A 23,923-nucleotide genomic window follows, 5' to 3' on the forward strand; every position below is an offset into this window, starting at 1 on the left:
ATGTGCAGGCTGCTAGTGGCAGCAGCGTCTGTAACCACCAAAGACTATGAACCATCTAAATGCCCATCCTTGGGGTCATAGACAAATAAACTGGGGCTGTGATTCAACCAGGAGCATGAGTGAGCTGGATGCTTGGGGAAGCCTCGACCAGTAAACCTTGAGTAGGAAAAATAAGTCTCAGAAGAGGATGTCTGGCTGGATGCCAGGCAAGGAAAGAGAATGGGGGCAGGGGCAGCAACAACACCCAGACGTGTGACCCTGAGAGAACCCGTGTGCCACCTGATGGGTGGAGACATTGTCCACATGGCCCCAGACTCCCATAAAGGTGCAGGGTGGTGAGACCCACAGGGACTGGAGGCTCTCTTTCCAGCCCAGCCAGCACTGTCTGGTGCACTCTCTAGCCTAGGTGCCAATGGAAAAGGGGAAGGACCTATGGAAGATGGGAGACCAGGGGCAAGCCAGCAAGAGGTCTCTGAGGAGGCCCAACACCCATGCTGCCTTCAGAGACCAAGAGAGACTGATGTCTCAGAGTCTATTAGGCTGGTAAGGGCACAGGGGGCAGGGAACACACTGAGCGCCCAACTCCCAACAGACCAGCTCTCCCGTACACACCATCAGGCAGAGACCCCAATTCTGTCCTTTTGCTAAGCTAAGGCCTGGAGAAGGGGCAAGGACTTGCCAAGGACACAGAGTAAGACACAGGCCCTGGGGTTGAGCTCTAAGTAGCAGAAGCCCACGCTTGAGATTTGGACTTAGAGTGAGCAAAACCTGGCACCCTCCTTGGGGCTGGCTACCTGGGCAGCGAAGCTCCTTTGCCGGTCAAGCACCCACAGCGGTGGTGCCTGCGGTTCCAGGCCCCCCAGGCGAGCTGGGAGGGCAACGTGGGGACGGTGGACCCTCCACTGGGGTGGTGTGTGTGAACACGCGTGCACCTATGTGACATCTGCTCTGGGGAATCACACCTGGACGAGGTGCTCCTCACCTAGCCTTGGGACAGGACAGGACCCGTCCTGGGTGGGGAGGGGGAGGGGAAGAGCAGGTAAAAAAGGCCCAGAGGGATACTCCACTCCACTGCTCCCCACCCCCGGTATGAACGCACCTCCTGGCGCCCAGCTGCTCTCTGGTGGTGGGAACCCTGGCGAATGCACCCCTCGACATGCTGGCTCCCTGAGGACACGTTCTGGGAGGGGCAGGAGACAGGGCCGGGTCCTGGGCCCCGGGGGTCCCCACCTGTGCCCGCACCCCCTCGGGGGCGGGGGAAGGCACAGGTGACATCACCCGCGGTTCCAAGGGCGTCTGCGGCGGTGGCGGCAGCCGGGCAGCGTGACCTGCGCACTCCAATGGCCCTGCGGTCTCCAGGGCGACGCGGAGGGTCCGCGCTCCGCTGCCACTGCGCCCCCGCCCTGGGTCCCCACTGCAGTGAGCGGTGGCGAGCAGGCGCTGGAGCGCTGGTCCACGTGCGGCGGGGAGACAGGGGCCGGGAGCGGGAGACAGCGGGGGAAAGTGGGGCGCCGGACCCTGTGGGCACTCAGAGCTGCCCCGGGCCCCTCCTGCTGGGACCTCGGCCAGGAAGGAGCCCGACCGAGACGAAGGTACCAGACCCCGGGAGGGTGCGCTTGGCCCCGGGAGACCCCCACCGCCCTCCGCCAGCCTCGGCGGGACTGCCACAGCCTGCGGGGACGGGGACGGGGACGGGGACGGGGACGGCGTGGGGAGGGGCTGTGGTCCCCGAGGGGCAGGCGGAGAGCGGGGGGGGGGGGTCTACCCTGGACCGCAGAGGCGCGGTGGGGGGAGGAGGGGCAGCACCGGGTGGGGGCGGGGGCGGGGGCGGGGCGGCCTTAACCTCGCTCTTGTCCGGTTCGCATTCACAGGCTGTGGAGTCCTGGGCCATCTGCTGTTGCTCTGGGAGTTGGCCCAGATTTATGTGCATCACACACCGATGATTCTCCCCTAAATTAGACTCCGCAGAGTTAGGAAACATGCCTTTGAGCCTGTTGCAGGACTGGTGTCGGGGCGGGGTGGGGGGGGGGACATCTGAACACCTGGAGGTCCATACTCATTCTGGGGATTCCTGAGGCCTGTGGTGAGGATGAGTTTGAGGACACTCTTCAGGACACTTTCAGGCACCTGGGCAGGTGTAGGGTCATTGGCAGGATATTTAGGAGGGAGGAGAATGACCAAGGGTTTCTCCTAGAGCTTAGCCAAGATACCGACTATGCTTTGAACCCCAGGGAAATACCAGGGAAGGGAGGGCCCTAAAAAGTGGTTGCAAAACCTTGTAGCTCAGATGGCGACTTTCTCAATAGACTGAACCGCTTCTTAGAGGAGGAGAGGTGGACAATGTCAGACATGAACAGAGTCCTTGGATCAGACACCAGTTGTCCTGCTCCGAGAGTGGCCATGTCACCTGATTTCTGGACCTGGGCCCAGGCCCCGGGGACAGCCGCACAGCCTCTGCTAGAACAAAGGTACCGAGAACTGAGAGTATTTTCTGGGAACACCATGTACATCCCAGGGGTGATGGTATTTTAAGCCTGGTTCGAACACACCACTGAGGTGCTACAGGGTGCCTGAAGGGGAGAAGAGGCGTTGGCTGATGGAGTGCTTGCGGGGCCCTGCCCTCCAGGTGGTCAGTGGGCTCCAGGCCCACAATGCTGCCCTAACTGTGGAGGAGTGCCTGGCAACACTGTGGCAGGCGTTTGGACCTGTGGAGAGCCGTAAAATTGCCCATGTGAAATTTTGTAAGGCATATCAGGAGGCAGGTGAGAAAGTCTCTATCTTTGTGTTACGTTTGGAACACCTGCTCCAGAGAGCTGAAGGAGAAAAAACACTCTTACGAAGGAATGAAAATCAGGGTGGGGCCACCCTTACTGACAAACTTCAAAACAGGCTGATGAAACAACAAAGGAAGCCTCCTAGGTTCCTGGCACTGGTGAGGCTCCTGCATGTGGAGGAGGACTGGGAGACCACTTTCAGGCCAGAGAGAGGCTGGAGTGGCCAGAAGCAGGCATAAGTTCATCTGCCAGAGCCAGCGGTTCCAGGGCAGTGTCCTTCCCTGTCCCTGGATGTGCCCAGCAGGCCAGGCCTTCCCAAGGTTCCTGACGCAGAGGGGGCAGAGGCCACCACTGAAAGGAGGTTGTGCCAAGGGCCAGCACTCCAGGCTCAGGAAAACAGAAACACCACATGTCCTGCAATAGCCGTGGAGAAGACGGCCACATGAGGGCACGGTGCAGCAACCCGGCAAGCCTGCTCTTGGTAAAGCAGGAGAGACAAACTGCCATTCAGTCGGGAAATGAGAGCTGGGTCTGGGACAAGACCCATCCCAAGCTAAGGTGAAGTAGGCTCAGGAGAACAAGGCAAGGCTTCTTACTGTGGGCCCAGGAGACAAAATAGTTATTGGAAGAAGGGGAAGGGGCAGTCCACACAAACAGCATGGGGCTTGAGCGAGGCAGAGGGGCAGGGAAGCCAAGCCCAGGTCAAGCCTCCTTGTCCTCTGCCAGCTGAAAGGGACTCCATCAACCAAGCCACAAGCAGCTCAGTGAAGGCCAAGCACGGGGCTCTGAGGAGGTGCTGGTGACCCAAACAGGGGGCCACCATATTTAGCACACGGGCTGCCCGAGCCTTAGAGACCCCAACGCAGCAGACGCTGAAAGGGTGTGGCCAGGTGTGTGATTTGATAAAGCCGCCCATGAAACTCGACATATCAAATTAGCCTAATTATATGTAGCACCTCTGTTTTTATAAAGTGAAATCTCTTTTGTGATTTTCCAGGATCCCTCTTGGAAAACACAAATAAAACTTGAGACCAAGGATATATCACTAAGGATTTGAGTGTGGAAGGTAAAATTAAGAAGTTGTCAGAAGCTTTGAATATTTCTTTAAATAAGATGATAGCTCAGCGAGAAACACTACTTGTCTATCTACTTTACCAAAGTGACAAAATATTTTAAAAGTAAATAGAGGAGGCAACGCAATTATAAAGAACCTTAGTTCTTTCAAAAGTGAGACTTGGTTCTCAAGTAATTAAGGCTATAATAAAGTGAACATAAAGCAAAGAAAATTATTCTGGTAAGAAAGAATCCTTGCTTTCTAGGCAGATTACTCAAGAAGCAAAGAAAAGCTTTTCATTAACTCTTATTGAGAGCACACCAATAATCTAAGAAACATGTCACCTTATTAACAGAGAAAACGAAATTCTAGTTTTGCATCAGTGTGCTATTTGATATTATAGCTCATCTTTAAAACCTTATAAATAAAGCCATTGAACTTTAACTACCATTGACCACAAGAAATAAAATCCCTTTTCTGAGAACCACATCCATCCAGGTTTTGTCCTACACATTCATCTTTCTCATTCTGGAACAACCAGTCATTTTACTTTCGGACAAAATTATTCTTTTTCTTTAACAAAAACGCATTCTGCATACCTTCTATACTTTATTTAGTCTAAATCTAAGGTTTATTTTTTCTCAAAGTCTACGGTTTTCAGTTACCAAAAGATCTTGGAAAGTATCTTTAAGGCTGATGTACTACACATGGAATATAATTACTATTGAAATAAAGTTTTGTGAGAATGAGTTCCCTTTCATTAATTTCTGAGAATTTTGAGTATTCAATTTATAAAAGCACTTAATTATCTCTAAACCAATAATAATGGAGCTCCTTGGGGTGATTTTATAATCTCATTTGGTAATACCATCAGGGGTAGGAAATGTTACGTACACATATGGGCACACAAAAACATGCATATAAAATAAATAAAAGTCCCGGGGAAGTAATAGACAGCATGGACACTATACTTAATAATAGTGTACTATATTGTATATTTGGAAGTTGTTGAGAGAGGAGATTTTAAAAATTCTCATCGCAAGGGAAAAAAAAAACTATGTGTGGCGATAGATGTCAAATAGACTTATTACGGTGGTTATTTTGCAACATATACAAATATCATTAAGTTGTACACTTGAAACCAATATATGTTTTTAGAGGTGTTTCTTAACCTCCACTTTTCTAGGATCACAGTCAGAACACGTCTTCCCATGGTATCACCCTCTGTGACAGCTCGTGATACCTGTAATGCCAGGGGGCTGAGTGGGGGCTTGTGAGAGTCCTCAGGTAAAAGTAGGTAGGGTAGGTAGACCCCTACTTGGGGTCTGCGACTTTCTGGCAGCAGCAGGTAAGCGCTTTTGCTTGGCACAGGAACCGGAGTGATTAACCGGCCTCTCAATAGTTCCTTCTAATTAAGGAAGGCGTATTCAGGTCTGTGCTCCCCTTCCCAGACGTAGCGCGTATCTGTGCTCAAAGGGGAGTCTGCAGATATCTTGCTTAGTAATCTTTAATTTAAAATTTGGTTTGCTTTTCATATTTTTATGAAGACTTTACCAAAAAGCCTCTTCTTTTGTGTCCCAAATAAAGCAAAAGAAATTTATTCTGTCACCAAAGTCCCACAGCTTGAAAAGTGACTACAGGCTTCGGAGCCGTGATGCTCAAAGCGTCCGTCAAGGATTCGCCGCATCAGTCATCACGCTTTCGAGAAACGCAGAATCTCAGTCCCGCCCCAGCCCTCCTGACTCAGAGCTTGGCTTCTTATCGAGATCTCCCGGGGACTGTGCATGCCTTCCAGGGCACTAAACTGAGATTCACCCACGCCCTTATCCGGAGCAGCGCATTAGTGTCTCGCGGGCCCCTGGGCAAACATTGCAGCCGTCCTTTTGTGGAAGAAATCGCCTCTGGAAAAGGGCGGGAAGCAGTTTGGGTACTAGATGGGTAATGCTTGGTCGTGAAGTCGAGAGTATAATGGGAGAGTGAACTCCTTTGATAGTTTTCTACCTTTTGGTGAACCCTGCAAATTTTCATGCTTTTGTGTTTCACAGAAAGCAGCTGTATTCTTTTACCTAGAAAACAGCCTGATAAACTGGGATCTGGATTTCCTTTAGTGAGCACCCGCTAGGGCTTTACTTTTGCACTCAGCTCTGTGCAGACTGCGTGGAGTATTCAAATAGGGACAGCGGCTGGTGACTGTCACGCCACAGATCCCGTCCAATGGGGAACAGACACGAGGAACAGGAACTGCAAGGACTGCTAGGCCTGGTACAGCACGTGGCAGGCCTGGCGGGCTTCTTCGAGCTAATCCAAGTCTGGACTCGGCCCAGCTCGGTAACGTAAGGCGCCCCCAGCTTGATTCCCACTCCCTGTCGCCCGGGGGAAAAGCAGGGACAGGGGCGCAGGGCGGGGCACGGAGTTCCCCCTTCGAGAGGGTGGTGGGTGACACGCTGCTAGGGCGCAGCCGCGAGCGGGCTGTGTGCAGTCCCGGGGGGGGGGGGGAGTCTGTCACCTCACAACCTCTTCCCGCCACCAGCTCCTGGCCCAGCCTGCACCGCGGCAGCGGAGGCGACAGGCGCAGGGTGGTTGCGGTGCTGCGGCACTCTGGTCTGGAGGCATCTCCAGCAGGTATGAGTTGTGGCCCGGGGCACAGAGAGCAACCCAAACCGCATGGGATTCCTCCCAGTGATCCTCGCCATCTTGCTTGGCATCCCAGGGGCTAGGGGCTGGAAGTAGGATCCCGCTGGGTCAGGCATGGCACCCCACCAGCTCCCTGCCATTTCCACACCTAACCCCGCCCAGAGCCACTGCGGTCAGGACAAGTGGCTCTGAGCCTTACCCTGGAGGGAAAGTGTCTTCAGTCCCACCCCTCTCCTGGCCTCCACCAGCTTCTACTGACCAGATGTATTCCTGCAATGGAATAGGGGGTGTTTGAGGTAGGGGGTGTGTGGAGGGGTGGGGTGACTTAGGAAGGTGGGCTTAGGTGTGTGTGCGGAGCGCAGGGGAATAAGGGTGGGAGGCTTCGGGACAGGAGTTGGACTCGGGTGTGGGCAGGGCTTGGGGCAGGGAAAGGCCTTAAAAAGAGGCCCCGACATAGCTTGGGTGGGGGCAGGGCTTCTTTAGGGATTTGTGGAGGGGTTTGAGACTTGGGCATAGGTGGAGGTAGGGCTTAGGAGGGGGATGGGACTTGGCTGGGGCAGGGATCCAGCTTCCGTGTGGGCGGCGCTTGGTGGCAGAAGTTGGGCTAGGGTGGGGGTGGGGCTTGGGGAGGGGTCGAACTTCTGTGGCGGTGGGGCTTGGGAGGGGATGGGACTTGGGAAGGGGTGGGCCTTGGTAGCGGCAGAGATCGAGCTTCCATGCGGGTGGGGCTTGGCGTCAGGGGTTGGGCTCAGGGGAGTGGGGCTTGGGAAGGGGTGGGACTTGGCGGGGGCAGGGATGGAGCTTCTGTGGGGGTGGGGCTTGGCCTCAAGGGGTTGGGCTCCGGAGGGGTGGGACTTAAGACAGAGGTTGAGCTTCAGTGAGGGCGGGACTCGGTGGCAGGGATAGGGCTTGGGGAGGGGTGGAACTTGACAGTGGGGGCAAGGTTTGCGGGCGGCGGTGGACCTGAGGGTGGGGCAGTAATCTTACTGTAAGGTCCCTTCTGTTCTAATACCGATTGCCAGTTGAGCCGTTTCTTGGCTCCTTATACCAGGGTACTTGTGGGCACCTCTGTAGACTCAGAATTGGCGCGGCCTGAGCAGGGGTGTCTGTGGCAGAATCATAGTGAAATACTTCTACCTTGCCTTGGACAGATCCAATGAAGCAGTACCCAGCACCCCGGGACCAGGAACTGCCTGACTGTGGTCAGAGCTAGAGGGCAGGCGTACTGTTGAGTGTGTGGGTGGAATCCCCACAGCTGTCAGGGGGGCCCTAAGCAGCAGGTGAGCAGCTGTGAAGTGGACCTATGTTGGGAGGGGCCTCTGTAAAACTGACAAAAAGCAGGAGGGGAGGGGTGGTCTGCAGGGTAAGGTCACACCTAGGGTGAGAGTTGTCTGTTTCCTGCAGTGTGGTCCTGGAGACCCTTTTGGGGTCCCTTTTCGGCCCCTGATTCTAGTGTCTACACAATTTGAAACCATAAGCTCTTGTGTTTTTCAGCACTTGGTCCTTGCTGCCCACCCTCCAGCTCCCCTCCCCCCACAACAACAAAAGACACTTCTTTGGTCGGAGGCTGGTGACATCACCTGTTGCTCCCTGACCTGAATCTCCTCTGTGACGGAAACTCGGGGTCCCCGCTGTTTTTCGTATCCATGGCAACACTGCCGCTTGTCACACCTTCTCCACACCCACCAGTTTCGTTGCATGGTGCAGAACTCCAGCCATCTTTCTCATTTGTCAGGCATTTTCTGAGAAAGGAGGGAACGCCACGTCTCCATCCTCCGACCTTCGCCCCAGTGAAGAGGGTATCAGGTGCCCTGGGCCTGCAGAGCCCTGAGCCAGGGAGTGGGACAGCCTCCTGTTCACTCCTGCTTGGAGGGCTTTGGCAGTGTTCCTCGGCATCTGGCCCCACCTCTTGACTCTAGCCTTTCCACCACAGGCACCTCCAGTACACACAGCAGAGTTCTCGGACTTTGAGGAGGAACCCACAGCAAGAGGAGGTCAGCAGGGAGGGGATGAGTTGGGGGTAACTTGGCCTGAAGAGACCCCTCCACCAAATGATTGGGGAAGCCCTGAGAAGCAGGGATCCCTGTGAGTGGAAGTGGGGGAAGAGGAGGGGCTTTTGGTGGGGGTGGGAGGGTGGGCATTAATGATGCTCTCATCCCGTTTGCATTGCAGGCTGTGGAAACCTGGGACGATTCTGCCTTCATACTTGGCACTGGCTCAGGATTTTTTGAGTCCTGGTCCAACACTGTGAGCTGATTCCTGCCCCCGGTGTTAGATCGGTCCATAGAAAGCGGGAGCGATGGCCTTGTCACTGTTGGAGGATTGGTGCAAGGGGATGGACCTGGACCCCAGGAAGGCCCTGCTGATCGTGGGGATCCCTGTGGAGTGTAGTGAGGCTGAAATTAAGGAGACCTTGAAGGCAGGCTTACAGCCCTTGTGCAACTACAGGGTGCTGGGCAGAATGTTCAGAAGGGAAGACAATGCTAAGGCAGTTTTCATTGAATTAGCTGACACCATCAATTATGCTATGATGCCCAGTCAGATACTAGGAAAGGGAGGTGCCTGGGAAGTGGTGGTGAAACCCCGTAGCCCGGATGATGAATTTCTCCATAGACTGAACTACTTCCTGAAAGACGAGGGCCGGAGAATGGTCGATGTGGTCAAGACCCTGGGGTACACCACCCCCACCGAGGGCATAGAGCCAGACGGCTTGGCTCAAGTCAAGCTACCCGTTTGGCAGCCTGTGACAGAAAGCATGTGGTACCGGAAACTGAAAGTGTTTTCAGGGAGCGCTAGCCCCAGCCCGGGCGAAGAGAACTTTGAAGCCTGGCTGGAGCAGGTCACTGAGATGATGCAGATGTGGCAAGTGTCTGAGGCAGAGAAGAGGCGCCGTTTGGTGGAGAGCTTGCGCGGCTCTGCCCTGTCCGTCATGCGGGTGCTCCAGGCCAATGATGACGCCATGACTGTGGAGCAGTGCCTGGACGCCCTGAAGCAGATCTTCGGGAATAAAGAGGACTATAGAACCTCACAGTTTAAGTTCCTCCAGACCCTTCAGAAGTCTGGGGAGAAAATCTCGGGGTTTTTGCTGCGCTTAGAGCCCCTGCTGCAGAGAGCCGTGCGGCACAGCCCCTTGTCAGTGAGAAGCACAGACATGATTCGCCTGAAACACATCCTGGCTCGGGCCTCCATGACTGCTGCCCTCCGGGGCAAGCTAGAGCTCCTGGATCAGCAAGGGTGCGCTCCCACCTTCCTGGAGTTAATGAAGCTCATTCGGGATGAAGAGGAGTGGGAGACCACCATGGCTGTGACCAAGGAGGGGCAGAAGCAAGTAGGAAGGGGCCGCAAGGCACCGGGCAGGCACGTAGTGGCTGAGGCCACTGTCCCAACACCTCAGGTCATCCTACAGGCAGGGCCATTTAGTGAGAAGAGCGCTCAGACCATCCAGAAAGGGGCTGTCCCGACACTGAAGCGCAGGCGACTGTCCTGCTGCTACAGTACCGGGGAGGAAGGCCCCAGCCACGGGGGCGTGTCCTCGGGCCAAGAACCAACCTTCACCAAAGCAGAGTCCTCAGCTTGCAGCAGAAGAGTCGGGAAACGGGACAGGGGCTGGGGCTATGAGCCATCCCGAGCCCTAGGAAGCTTAGGCTCAACAGATCCAGGCATCCTCTCCCCTTGCAGGCAATGGAAAATTTTTAATGAGGGAAAGGGGCAGTGCACAAAAATAGCAAGGGGCTTGAGTGGGGAAGAGGGGCAGGGCAGCCAGGCCCAGGCCGAGCCCCGTCGGCCTCCACCAGCCGGAAAGGACTCCATCCAAGCCAAAACCAGCTCAGGAAGGTACTGGCGACGCAAACAGAGGGCCGCCACATCCAGCACACAGGCTGCCCAAGCCTCAGACAGAGACCCCAGTGCAGCAGAGGCTGAAGAGGGTGCGGCCAAGGGCTCTGGCCTCGGCCCCATCTTCTGGCCACCCCCAAACACCCACCCCGTGGGCTCTCAGCTAATGATGCTGACAGGCCCCCAGGCCACGCGGGGCCTAGAGGAGCCTTCCCCAGGGGCCATCCCTGCCAGAAGGAGCCAGCACCGGTGAGGAAGAGCTGCGTGGCAGAGGGGCGATGCCCCGGAGAGGGGTTCGTAGGGTCCAGCCCATCTTCAGGATCATCTACACTGCTCCAGGGGGGCCCCAGGAAGGCAGCACCCTGGAGCCTCTGCGCCAGTGAGGGCAGGAGACCCAGCGGCCCCGGGGACCTAGCACCGGCCTACAGGCAGTCTCCTCCCCCTGCCCCCAGGAAGGGCCGTGGGGGCAAGGAGCACCAAGACTGTAAGGAGAAGATGCGCAGACAAGAGCTGCAGCTCAGCTTGGCAGGCAGGGCTCCTGGGTACCTGGTGGGCCAGTACCCCACAACAGGCTTTGGTGTGAGTGGGTGTGCAGGGAAACTTGTTCCAAAGCAGGAGGAGGAGGAGGAGGAGGGAGAGTAGGAGACAGAGGAGGAGCAGGAGGAAGACGAGGAGGAGACAGGCGGAGGTGAAGGTGGAGAAGGAGGAGGAGGTAGTGGTGGAGAAGCAGGAGGGTGGAGGATTCGTTGGTGGGAGGGAGGGGTGTTTCGTTCTTGTGTTTGTGTATGGCCACTGGAGACGTGCAGAGAACAGGCAAGGCGACCTGGGACTGACCTGGCCAACCACAGCTCACCAGCTGCCAATGCCAAGGCCACCGCCAGACCCTGCCAACTCGGGCGGCCGTCCTCGGAGCACCCCTGAGAGCCCAGCCCCGGCCTTGGTGAGGGCCACCTGAAGACGTCTGCCCCCACACTGCCCTGGGAGATGTCAGGGGCCATGTCAAGGTGCCTGGGCCTCCGAGAGGGGCCCCTAGTCACCGTCCCCTGGGGCAGGCTGCTCCCTGTACTAGGAAGCCCATAGGAAGCCTGTGTCTCTGTGGCCCCATAGTGATCTCCTCACCACCCCCACACCAGCCCCCGTTCCCGTGCAGAGCCCTGAGGTGCCCGTGGACCCAGGCCGGGTGTCCCTCCTACCCGGGCCGCCACCTCTGGGCCCGGCCACGTGCCCTGAGCTCAGGGCACCAAGGCTCTGCTCGCTCTGGCCCAGTGTCGTGAGCTCCACGTCCGCTGTGTCGGAGTAGATTTAGGCCAACCGCTGCTTGTTCTTGTGGAGATGTGTGTGTGTTCTTCTCTGAGCAGTACCCCCAGCCCAGCCCGGAGACCCCAGCCCGGTCCCAGGAGACGGCGGGAAGGACAGATGGACGACGCCCACCTGGTGGCCTCGGGAAGGAAGAACTGGGCCGGGGAAGGTCGGGGGCTGCGGAGGGTCCTCGGGGACCGTGCTGTGATCTGCCATCGCTGCTCCTCGTGACCCCTTGTCCTGGGCTTGGGGGAGCGTTCCCCACCATGTTCTCCAGTGTCCTGGACTGTCCTGTGGGGGCCAGAGGGCAGGGCCAGGCCCCAGCACGTGGGCCAGAGGTGGAGGGGTGCCCTGGGGGCAGCGGTCATTGCTGGGGTCCACCGTCCTGGCCAGAGGCTGACCGTGGGGCCCTCAGGAAGGGAGACTACGCGGGGAGGGCCACAGCATGGTGGGAGGCAGCTGAGACACCTGGTGAGGGACCCCGGGAGGAGGAGGGGGCTGAGATCTGTGGGCTTTAGTGGCCGTTAGAAGTTCCTGTCTGTGTGGTCATTCCCTCTCTTCAGTAGTTTCTGTCAATGTTTCTCTTTAATAAATTTCGTTGAAAGTTTCAGCTGAGTCTGGCCTCTGCTGTGGGCGTTTGAAGGAAGGGTCTACTGGGGATGGGAGTAGGGGGAGGTGACAGTGGCCTGGGACCTCGAGTCAGCACTGGAGTATGGTTAGAGCAGGGTCCAAGAGGGTCTGTGTGGTACCCTGGGCTGGACGGAGCCAGGTGACAGGACTTGTGGGCACGGCCAGTGGTTGGCTGGGTCCCAGGAAACTGGGGGAGCCCCCAGGAATAAGTGGTTGCACGTTGGATGGGGGGGACCGCAGGCCGGACCCGAAGCCACAGGATCCCTGGTAGCACTGTGTGTTTTCCTTCAGGGAGGTCACGTGTGCAGTCCCAAGGACCAGCCGGCCACAGAAGGGTCCAGGCGTGAGGTCAGAAGCCCCTGCCAGGACCTCAGTGCAGGACTCCGGGGTGGGGGGGTTTGTCAACCTGCCTGTGATCAGTCCACCTCTGCTTGACAACAAACTGACCAGCCCTCTCTGTGCACGTGCACAAATCAGGTGGCTCCCAGGTCTCTTTGGGGTACAGGGACCTAGAGCCCATCTCTGGGTAATAAATTGCCAAGTCTGATTCCCTTTTTCTCAGTAATTCCTGCTTGCTTTCATCTCTCTCTCCTTGAATTTTACTCTAAGCAACAGTGAGGATCCAAGCCACATCACTCAGAAATCTCTTCTGCTAAATGTCCAATCGTATTGCTTGAAAATTCTCTTTCCAGGAAACACTGGGCCACAATTCGACTAAGTTTTTTGCCCCTTTATAACAAACATCTCCTTTCCTTTAGTACTCAATAACTTCTTCCTCCTTTTGGTCTGAGAAATCACCAGAATGACCTTTACCATCCATATTTCTGCCAACATTTTATCATGATTATTTATGTATTCCCAAAGAAGATATTTGCTTTCTCTCCCGCTCTCCTTTTTCATTGTGAACCCTCACCAGAATCACCTTTAGCGTCCATATTTCTATGACCATTCATAGGTGGGCCCCCATGGAAATGTAATATTTACCTCCGCCCAGGTTCCCACAGTGAATATCTGAGAAAAATCCCTTTGCTTTTCTGGCAGGGGTAGGGCAAAAGGAATACTTTTCAAATAGCCAGAGCGCTCTGCTCTTCTTAACAAGCCCATTCCTCATCTGCTGGTGTATTATGAGAGTCTATCTGACCTAGAGGGAAAGGAAATACCCAAGTCCAGCCCACTCTAGCCATTCTGTCTCACTGAAAGGGGAAAAATATTACCTGATAAGCACTGAAGTTCACAGTGCAGATGCACAGGTTTGCTAAAAGACTGAGACCTAATCATAGGACTGTAGAATACTTCCCTTCCCCTCACACCTCACCACCATATTAGTAAAGGCCTGTTTAGAATAGTTCCTTTTACCCAGTACATCATGCCTCGATATCCAGAAAAATTTACAAGACATACCAAAAAACAAAAAATATAGTTTGAAGAGGCAAACAAGCATCAGGACCAGACCCATATACGGCAGGAATGTTGGAATTATCAAACCAGGAATTTAAAATAACTATGATTAATATGCTAAGGAATGTAATTGATAAAAGTAGACAGCATGCAGTTCAGATAGGCAATGTGAGCAGAGAGGTGGAAATTTTGAGAAAGAATCAAAAAGAAATGCTGGAAATGAAAAACACTGTAAAAAAATTAAGACTGCCTTTGATGGGATTACTAGTAGACAGGACACTGTTGAGAAAAGAATCTCTGAGCTTGAGACTATCTCAGTAGAAACTCACAAACTGGTAGCCAACAGGAAAAAGATTTTTAAAGACCCAGAATATTCAGGAACTGTGGCATGACTACAAAAGGCGTAACATATACCTAATGGGAATACCAGAAGGAGAAGAAAAAGAAGAAGGAATAGAAGAAAGCTTTGAAAAACTAATGACCAAGAATTTTTCCAGATTGATGTCAAGGCACCAAACCACAGATCCAGGAAACTCATAGAACATCAAGCAGGATAAAGGTAAAACAAACAAACAAAACAAAACCACACCTAGGCATATCATTTTTAAATTACCTGAAATCAAATATGAAGACACAATTCTGAAAGAAGCCAGAGGAAAAAGAACACTTAATCCACAGAAGAGGAAACGTAAGAATCACATCTCACTTTTCCTCAGAAACCATGCATGCAAGAAGACAGTGGAGTGAAATTAAATAAAGTGTTGAGATAAAGAAATTCCATCAACCTAGAATTCTGTACCCTATCCAGTTCTCTTTCAAAAGTGAAGGAGAAATAAAGACTCTCTCTCTCAAACAAAAATTGAGGGAATTTGTTCCCAGTAGACCTGCTTTGAAGAGATGTTAAATAAAGTTATTTACAGAGAAGGAAAATGGGTTAAACACTTGGAGCTAAACTAAAAAGCACTGGAGCATAAAGACCACTGGGGAAAGAATACGTGAAAGTAAAATTTTAAAACCTAAAATTTTCTTATTCTTAATTTATCTAACAGATAACAGTTTGTTCAAAATAATAATAGCAGCAAAGTATTTGATTATACATATGTGCTTATGTATAAGTGAAAAGATTTGTCAGCTACGATACAGGATGGAGGAAGTAAGATTATTTTGTTGTTATAAGCTACTCATGCTACCCATAGTGATTTAGTGTAATTAGAAAGTGGACTTGGATTAGTTGCAAATGTGTATTAAAAACTGCAGGGCTACCATTTAAAAAAAGTTTTTTAAAAGTATAAATGATATTCTAAGAAAGGAGAGAAAACTGAATGATATAAAGGAAACAATTAAAACCACAATAAGAAGAAAAGAGTAGGAGACAGAAACAGGAACAAAGAACAAAGGCAAGAAATAGAAAATAGTAAAAAAAAAAAAAAAAAAAAAAAAAAAAAGTAGATATTAATCCAACCATGTCAGTAATCACTTTGAACATCAAAGGTCTAAATCCACCTATTGAAAGACAGAGATAGTCAGGTGATCCTCAAATTCATACAGAATAGCAAGGGCCTCCAAAACTAAAGAAAACATGAAAAAAAGGACAAAGTTGGAGGATGCACATTTCCCAATTTCAAAACTTGTTATTAAGGTACAGCAATCAAGACAGTGTGGTCCTGTCACAAGTCTAGACATATGGACAGGTAGACTGGAATTGAGAGTCTAGAAACAAACATATACACATATGGTCACTGATTTTCAACAAGGGTGCCAAGACCATTGGGTGGGAAAAGGACTGTCTTTTCAACAAATGATGCTGGTACAACTGTGTATCCACATGCAAAAGAAGGAAGCTGAACCTTCACCTCACAACATACATAAAATTAACTCAAAATGGATCAAAGACTTAAATAAAAGAGTTAAAACTATAAAACTCTTTAAAGAAAACATAGGGGTAAATCCTCATGACCTTTTGTTTGGTAATGGTTTTTAGCTACAACACCAAAAGTGCAAACAACAAAAGAAAAATACATGAATTGGACTTAATCAAAATTTAAAACTTTTAGCATCAAAGAACACTACCAAAAGGGTGAAAAGAATCCATAGAATGGGAGAAAATATTTTCAAATTATTTACCTGATAAGGATCTAGTATCCAAAAATATATAAAGAACTCTTGTAACTCAACAACAGAAAGACAAACAACCAAATTTTAAAATGAAAAAAAGACTTGAATACAGGTTTTCTCCAAGAAGATATAGAAACAGCCAACAGGCACATAAAAAGATACTCAACATTATTAGTCCTTAGGGAAATGAAAATCAAAACCACAATGAGATATCACTTCACATCCACTAAGATGGCTATAATATTTTTTAAAGGAAAATAATTAGTGTCACTAAAAATGTGGGGAAACTGGAACCCTCATATGTTGTTGGTGGAAATATAAACTGGTGTGGTCACTATGTAAAACAATTTGGTGATTCCTGAATATGTCAAATATAAAATTACCATATGACCCATCAATTCCACGCCCAGGTATATACCCAAAAGAACTGAAAACATGTATTTAAACAAAAACACGAACAAGAATGTTTATAGAAGCACTATTCACAATAGCTAAAAATGGAAACAACCCAAATTTCCTTCAAATGAAGAATGGATAAACAAATGATATATCCATACAATTGAATGCTATTCAGTCAATTAAAATCAGTGACGTTCTAATATATGCTACAACACTTAAAAACCTTAAAAACATTATGCTGAGAGAAAGATGCCAGACACAAAAGACCAAATGTTGTTTGATTTCATTAATATGAAATATCCAGAACAGGGCACTTCAAAAAGACACAAAACAGATTAGTGTTTGCCAGGACCTGGGGAGTAGGAGTATAGGAGTGACTGCTTAATGGGTAAAGGTTTCCCTTTGGGGTGATGAAGTGTTCTGGAACTATTTAGTGGTGATGGTTGCAAAACTTTTTGAATATACTAAATGCTGCTGAATTGTAACAACTTTAAAATGGTTAAAATAGTAAATTTGATGTTATTTGAATGTTGTCACAATAAAAAAGAAATGGGAAAAGAAAAATATGGAGGAGAATCATGTAGATTACAAGAGATTTAAGAGACATCTCTACCAATCACAAGTGTGGAACTTCTTTGGTTTCTGATTTGAATAATCAAATGGCTTTTAAATTTTTTAACCATTTTTCAATGTTGTTTAATGGTTTCTAATGGTTTTTAATACAATTGAAGAAGCTTGATCACTAACTGGATACTTAATGATACTAGGAAATAATTTTTAGGTGTGACAATGGTATTGTAGTTGGTTATTGAGTCCTCATCTTTTAAAAGCAAGTACTGAAATATTTACTGATGAACATATGGAGATATAGATATAACAATTATAGATGAATATATATATATAAAGAGAAAAAAAGAGCAAAAATCGTCAAACTAAAAAGAAAAATAGGCAAATCCACACCTGAGATTTCAACACACCTCCCTCAGTAACAGAGGACAAGCATACATGCAAACATCAGTAGGGATTTAGAAGATTTGAACAACATAATCAACATGCTTAACCTAATCGTATTCTGCACTCAACAACTACAGAATATACATTCCTTTCAAGTATTAGCCTTATGCTGGAACATATTAAGTGTCAACAAACTGCAAAGGAGTTGAATCATATAGAATATGTTCTCTGACCACAGTGCAGCTAGGCTAAAAATGAAACTAGAAAATTCCTAAATGCTTAAAAATAAAGAATATACAAGTGTACCTCATTCTATTGCACTTTACATGACAGTTTTTACAAAATGAAGATTTGTGGCAACCCCCTGTTGAGCAAGTCTATTGGTGCCATTTTTCTAACAATGTTTCCCCACTTCCTGTCTCTGTGTCACATTTTGGTGATTCTCACAGTTCAGACTTTCTCAGTATCATATTTATCATGGTGATCTGTGATCAGTGATCTTTGATATTACTATTGTAATTGTTTGGGAGGCACCATGAACCACACCCACATGAGACGGCAAAATTAATACATAAATGTATGTGTTCTGACTGCTCCACCAACCGGTTGTCTCCCCTGTCTCTCCCTCTCCTCGGGCCTCCCCATTCCCAGAGACACAACAATAGTGAAATTAAGCCAACTAATAACCCAAAGTGGTCTCTAAGTGTTCAAGTGCAAGGAAAAGTCACATGCCTCTCATTTTAAATCAAAAGCTAGAAATGATTAAGCTTAGTGAAGAAGGTATGTCCGAAAGCTGAGATAGGCCAAAAGTTAGACTTCTTGTGCCAAGGAGTCAGCCAAGTTGTGACTGCAAAGGAGAAGTTCTTGAAGGAAATTAAAAATGCTACTCCAGTGAGCACAAAAGTGATAAGAAAGAGAAACTGCCTTATTGCTAATCTGGAGAAAGCTGGATAGAATATCAAACCAGCCACAACATTCCCTTAAGCCAAAGCCTAATCCAGAACCAGGCCTGAACTCTCTTCAATTCTGTGAAGGCTGAGAGATGAGAAAGCTGCAGAAGAAAAGTTTGAAGCCAGCAGAGTTTGGTTCATGAGGTTTAAGGAAAGAAGCAAAATCTAGAATGTAAAAGTGCAAAGTGAAGCAGCAAGTGCTGATGTAGAAGCTGCAGCAAGTTTTCCAGAAGATCCAGCTCAGACCATTCATGAAGGTGGCTACACTGAACAACAGATATTCAATGGAGATGAAACAGCCTTCTTTTTTTTTTTTAATTTTTTATTGAAGTACAGTCAATTACAATGTGTCAATTTCTGGTGCACAGCACAATGTCCCAGTCATGCATATACATACATATATTCATTTTAACAGCCTTCTACTGAAAGAAGATGCCATCTAGGATTTTCATAACTAGAGAGAAGTCAATGCCTGACTTCAAAGCTTCAAAAAACAGCCTAACTCTTGTTAGGAGCTAATGCAGCTGATGACTCTAAATTGAAGCCACTGGTCATTTACCACTCTGAAAATTCTAGGGCCCTTAAGAATGATGTTAAATCTACTCTGCCTGTGCTCTATAAATGCAACAACAAAGCCTGGATGACACCACATCTATTTACAACCTGGTTTACTGAATATTTTAAGCCCGTTGTTGAGATCTACTGCTCAGAAAAAAAAAAAAAAGATTCCTTTCAAAATATTACTGCTCAGTGACAGTTCACCTGATCACCCAAGACCTCTGGAGATGGACAATGAGATTAATGTTTTCATGTCTGATAACACTACATCCATTCTGCAGCCCATGGATCAAGGGGAAATTTCAACTTTCAGCCCATATTATTTAAGATCTATATTTTGTAAGGGTAGAGCTGCCATTGATAGTGATTCTTCTGATGCATCTAGGCAAAATAAATTGAAAACTTTCTGGAAATGATTTGTCATTCTTGATGCCATGAGTAACATATATGATTCATGGGAAGAAGTAAAAATATCAACAGTAACGGGTTTGGAAGAAGTTAATTCCAACCTTCGTGGATGACTTTGAGGGGTTCAGGATGTCAGTGGAGGAAGTAACTGCAGATGTGGTGCAAATAGCAAGAGAACTAGAATTAGAAGTGGAGCCTGGAGGTGTGACTGAATTTCCGCAATCTCATGATGAAACTTTAACAGATGAGAAGTTGCTTCTTATGGATGAACAAAGGAAGTGGTTTCTTGAGGTAAAATCTACTCCTGGTGAAGATGCTGTGAAGATTGTTGAAGTGATAGCAAAGGATTTAGAATAATACATAAACTTAGTTGATAGAGCAATGGCAGGGTTTGAGAGCACTGACTCCAGTTTTGAAGGAAGTTCTACTGTGGGTAAAGTGCTATCAAACAGCATTGCACAGTACAGAGAAATTGTTTGTGAAACAAGAGTCAACTGATGTGGGAAATTTCATTGTTGTCTTATTTTAAGAAATTATCACAACCACCCCAGCCTTCAGCAACCACCACTCTGATCAGTCAGCAATCATCAACATTGAGGAAGGACCCTTCACTAGCAAAAAGAATATGATATGCTGAAGGCTAAGTTGATAGTTAGCATTTTTTTAGCAATTAAGCATTTTTAATTAAGGCATGTACATTGTTTTTTAGACCTAATGCTATTTATTGCACACTTAATAGACTACCATATAGTGTAAACATAACTTTTACATGCACTGCACTGAGGAACCAAAAAATTTTGTGATTCACTTTATTGTGATACTCACTTTATTGCAGTGATCTGGAACCAAACCTGCAGTATCTATGAGGCATGCTTGTACTTCTAAATAACCTATGAATCAAAGAAGAAATAACAATGGAAAGTAACTGAATGATCATGAAAATGTTGCACATCAAAAGTGTGGTATCTAGTAGTAGCTAATGCTGCCCATAAAGGGAAAATTATAGCCCTAAAATACACATAGTAGAAAATACAAAAAGCTGAAGGTAAATGATCTAACCTTACATCTCAAGACAAAAAAAGCACCTCATGTTAGAAACAGAATAGCAGACTAAACACAAAGAAAAGAGAAGGAAAGAAATAAAAAAGACAAGTACAGATTCCTTTGTCAGGAACACAACTTAAAAGTGATACTCTTCACTGCAACACACATCCCATTAGCCAGAACTTAGTCACATGGACACATTGAGCTGCAAAAGAGGCTTGGACATGTAGTTTCTTCCTGGACAGTCATGTGCATAGCTAAGCTGCAGGAGTTCTACTGTCAAAGGAAGCAAGAAATCATACTGGTGCACAATTAAGCCTCTGTCATAGGCATGTGGAAACACCAGTCAGACACCCAAATGGAGATGCTGAGTTGAATACATTAGTCTGGAACTCAAGGGAGTACCCAGGGCTACAGATGGGAATGCAGGAGTCACCAGCATATAGGTGGTATTTGAACCACGAGACAGAATGACATCATAGAGGAGCATACAGAGAGAAGAAACAGGGACCCAATCTTAGAAACTGGGCACAGAAGAAGGATTCGGTACCTCAGGATAGCGTGGTGCCCTTTGTCAGACAGAAAGAGATGGGGGGAGGAGGAGATTTGGGGGGGAAATAAAAATCAAGATGAAAATAATGTAAATAAGGTGCATTTAGAGAGACTTGGAGGTAGCATCAGCTATTTTCCCAAACCAACATCAACTTTAATAATATACTCACAACCAGTTATCTTACCAGCAAAAGTGCATTTTTTCAGGAATAATCAAAGGAATTGCAATTCAGGAAATGCAAGCTATGGCAGACCATAGTCAAATTCAAAGAATAAGGAAGGAGAACTTGCTTTTAAAGGGAAAAGTGGGAAGTTGGGAAGGACTGTAATAACCAAAATGTCCACTGGAGGAGATGGGAGTCCAAACTATGGAGGTGTCTCATTGGTTGGGCTGCTACAGTCTCTGCCTGGCTGGGCTTTGTGCGGCAAAGGGAAGTTTTCTTCTTCCTGTTGGATACTAAAGTAGATGCAACTTCCTATAGGAGATGTAGACAATCTCTTCCTGTTTGGAGCAACTGATGCACAGCAGGGTGTGAGAGCACCCCCTATAGGCCTGTCCCAACTCCAATTTTAGCTGTTCTTTAATTTCACATCATTCAAAACTATTATTTTAATCAACATATAATATGCCATCATTTAAACATGTCATCATTCTCCATTGTTTGATATTTTGCTTGACTGCAATTTTTCATTATTAGAAATAACACTATGTTGAAATTTCTTGTTTTAATATTTTTGCACATGTCTAACTATTTCTTTAAGATAAATTCCAAGAAGTATAATTATGGGGTCAAATAGAATGAGGACTTTTAAAGCTTGTGGTATGTTGTACAAAACTTTGCCTCAGAAAGGCCGTTCCAATTTACCACAGTAGTATACCACATTATTTCCCTTTGCCCTTTCAACTGTAGAGATTATAATCCTAAAAAGGAAAAAGATATTTTACCAACTTATCAATAGAAAATGGTGTCTCTGTATCTTAATTTCATTCTGTTTGATTACTTTTGAGATTCAACTTTTTTTCTTCTTTATTTGCCACTTGTGTTTCTTCTTTGGTGAAATCACATTCAAATGTGGGGTGCAAGGTTCTATATGTCCATTAAATCAAGCCTGTCCATTGTGCTGCTCATCTTCTGTGTTTCTTATTGTACTTGGCCCATTTTTATATTATGATCATCTTTTTCTTATTGATTCACATGAGCTCTTTATGTATTAAAGATATTAACCTTTTGTCTATTTTATATTTTGCAAATTATTTCCCCAGTTTGCTATTGGCTTTCTGTTTATGGTAGGCTGTACATTTTTATAGCCCCAAATCTATCACTCTCCCTTTATGATTTGTTCACTTAAATTTATTTATGCTTTGAAAGCCCTGTCTACCTCCAATTCAGAGAAATAGCCACCTCTTTTTTCTACCAGTTTTTTTATGATTTCTATATCTAATTATTTTATACATTTAGAATTATTTTGGTATATGGTAACATCTTGATTTTACTCCAAATATTGAAACACTTTACTACTTCTTAGAAAATCAGAAAGTGCATATTTGCCTCTGTAAAGAAATTTCATAAGTAGGTTAACATCATAGTGAAAGCTAGGTTTGCTTGCTTATTCCTCCAAACCAAATTCAGTTCTGCTGAAGACTCTAAGCCTGGTAAATATTTTAGCTTAATGAAAGTGAGATGAGGCTGGGCTAGAATTATAAACACCATTCTTTAAGCAACTCACTTACTCAAAGTGAGTTTTTCTTTCTTTTATCGTGTTTTCTTTGGCAAAGTAACAGTAACCACTTTACAAGAGGGATTTTGTGTTGTGCTCCCATTCTTTCCTTGAAGAGAGAAACTTTTCAAGTTAAAAAAAAGCCAGAAAGAAATTCATGGACTGCTATTTCCTTTTAATATCACACACGAAAACTCATATGAAAATTCTCTCTATTTAATATTATTTGGGGCATTAATTTCTACTGTAATTGCACCATATTTGGGAAATGTTGTATAGTATAAATTCTTTGAAATGTGTTGAGACTGATTTTATGACTTACCATGTTGTCAATAATTTTTAAGTGGTATACATGTACTTGAAAAGAATATGTACTCTCCAAATATGGGGTGCAAGTTTCTATATGTCTATTAGATCAAGCCTATATGTTATGCTGTTCATCTTCTGTGTATCTTACTGTGTATTTTACTTCACTGTGTCTTATTGACTTTTTGTCCAATTAAAATCTTAACTTCTGGGAGGAGTGGATTAAATTTTCCTAATATTATAGTGGTTCTGTCAATTTTGCTCTGTATTTCTATCAAATTTTGCTTTATACGTTTTGAACGTATATTATCAGGTGATTCAAGCTGTCAATTGATTTAGCCTCTAATGAGGTGAAACTTTTACCATTATCGAATGACCTTCTTTGTCTCTAGAACTGCTACTTGCTCTAAAGTTTCTTTTGTCTAAGAGTGATATAGCTACCCCAGCTTCTTACCCTTTCCCTTTGCCCTATATCTGGGAAGCCAGTGTTTCCAAAGGAGCCACTGCAGGATTTCAAGCAGCCACATAACATGATTTATGTTTGAATTTTTGAGTGGTCACTCAGGCAGTTATATGGAGGATGGATTAGAACAATGTGAAACCTTGGATGCTGTTACAATAGTTTCTAGCATGGGACTTTTCCATCCATCTATCATATTCTGGGACTTGACTTTCATCTTTAGGCTTCTAATCATGGATGCAAGATGGCTATTGCCATCCTAGACATCACATCCTTTATAACAATGCCCTCAAAAAGGAAGGCTGAGTGAGGAAAAGGCCCTTCTCTCTCTTCTTATTTTATCAGGGAGAAAATTCTGGATTAGAGGTGCCTCTGTTTGTGTCCTCCCAAAATTCATATGTTGAAATCTAATGCCCAATGTGATGGTATTTGGAGGTGGAGCCTTTGGGAGGTAATTGGGTTGGATGAGAACATGAGGGTGGAGTCATCATGAATGGGATCAGTACCCTTATGAAAAGAGGATAAAAAGCTAACTTGCTCCTGTTTTGCTACCATGTGAGGATACTACAAGTCAGTAACTCAGAAGAGGGCCTTCACCAGACACCAACTCTGCTTGTGCCTTGAACTTGGACTTCCAGCCCCTACAGCCATGAAAAATAAATTTCTGTTGTTGATAAGTCACCAGGTGGTATTTTGTATTGGTATAAGGTATTTTGTTCTAGCAGCCCGAATGGACTAAGACACTGTGGAAGCTGTAGATGCAAATAACCAGAGATGGGTCATCATATACGTGTGGAGGTCAGAGGAGAGGTTTGGGCAGGAGTAGAGGTTCAGA

The 23,923-nt window shown here is 47.1% G+C and overlaps 1 protein-coding gene and 2 pseudogenes across 1 annotated transcript in view; 2 read left to right on the forward strand and 1 right to left on the reverse strand.

Annotated features, from left to right (window-relative positions):
• The window catches only part of LOC116661882 (paraneoplastic antigen Ma6E-like), a 177,598-nt gene that overhangs the window by 120,016 nt on the left and 33,659 nt on the right, over positions 1-23,923 (reverse strand). The gene's annotated exons all lie outside the window — the stretch shown is intronic.
• LOC116661849 lies at positions 1,255-10,495 on the forward strand (annotated as a pseudogene).
• Positions 1,980-4,851, forward strand: LOC116661848 (annotated as a pseudogene).

Source organism: Camelus ferus, chromosome X (genome assembly GCF_009834535.1).
Source record: "Camelus ferus isolate YT-003-E chromosome X, BCGSAC_Cfer_1.0, whole genome shotgun sequence".
NCBI classification, from domain to species: Eukaryota; Metazoa; Chordata; class Mammalia; order Artiodactyla; family Camelidae; genus Camelus; species Camelus ferus.